We start from the raw sequence: 1,171 nt of genomic DNA, 5'->3' as shown, positions 1-1,171 counted from the left end.
GTGTGATTTGGACGTACAACATCAGCGGACAGTTGACACAGGCCGTACCACAGCGTAGGCTAAGTGCTTCGCCATGCGAATGCCAATGAACAACTGCAAATGCCAATGAACAACTGCAAAGGGCATTGAGCATGTACGTCCTGCTGCCATCCACATTACAGTGTATAGCTGCAAGGTGTTTAACATGAAGCGATACACTGGGGACCGGGCAGTGCGAGTAGCAAACTATATTGCGGGGGTTGCAGTTAGGCAACACTACACTAATTTAACGCGTCGTATGACAATTACAGAGCAGGTTAAGGCCCAACGTGTGTTGGGTTAAGGCCCAACGTGTGTTGGGTTAAGGCCCAACGTGTGTTGGGTTAAGGCCCAACGTGTGTTGGGTTAAGGCCCAACGTGTGTTGGGTTAAGGCCCAACGTGTGTTGGGTTAAGGCCCAACGTGTGTTGGGTTAAGGCCCAACGTGTGTTGGGTTAAGGCCCAACGTGTGTTGGGTTAAGGCCCAACGTGTGTTGGGTTAAGGCCCAACGTGTGTTGGGTTAAGGCCCAACGTGTGTTGGGTTAAGGCCCAACGTGTGTTGGGTTAAGGCCCAACGTGTGTTGGGTTAAGGCCCAACGTGTGTTGGGTTAAGGCCCAACGTGTGTTGGGTTAAGGCCCAACGTGTGTTGGGTTAAGGCCCAACGTGTGTTGGGTTAAGGCCCAACATAGGTTGGGTTAAGGCCCAACATAGGTTGGGTTAAGGCCCAACATAGGTTGGGTTAAGGCGCAACATAGGTTGGGTTAAGGCGCAACATAGGTTGGGTTAAGGCGCAACATAGGTTGGGTTAAGGCGCAACATAGGTTGGGTTAAGGCGCAACATAGGTTGGGTTAAGGCGCAACATAGGTTGGGTTAAGGCGCAACATAGGTTGGGTTAAGGCCCAACATAGGTTGGGTTAAGGCGCAACATAGGTTGGGTTAAGGCGCAACATAGGTTGGGTTAAGGCGCAACATAGGTTGGGTTAAGGCGCAACATAGGTTGGGTTAAGGCGCAACATAGGTTGGGTTAAGGCGCAACATAGGTTGGGTTAAGGCGCAACATAGGTTAGGTTAAGGCGCAACATAGGTTAGGTTAAGGCGCAACATAGGTTAGGTTAAGGCGCAACATAGGTTAGGTTAAGGCGCAACATAGG

This window comes from Schistocerca serialis, unplaced genomic scaffold (assembly GCF_023864345.2).
Source record: "Schistocerca serialis cubense isolate TAMUIC-IGC-003099 unplaced genomic scaffold, iqSchSeri2.2 HiC_scaffold_1209, whole genome shotgun sequence".
NCBI lineage: Eukaryota > Metazoa > Arthropoda > Insecta > Orthoptera > Acrididae > Schistocerca > Schistocerca serialis.
This window is presented reverse-complemented; position numbering follows the sequence as displayed.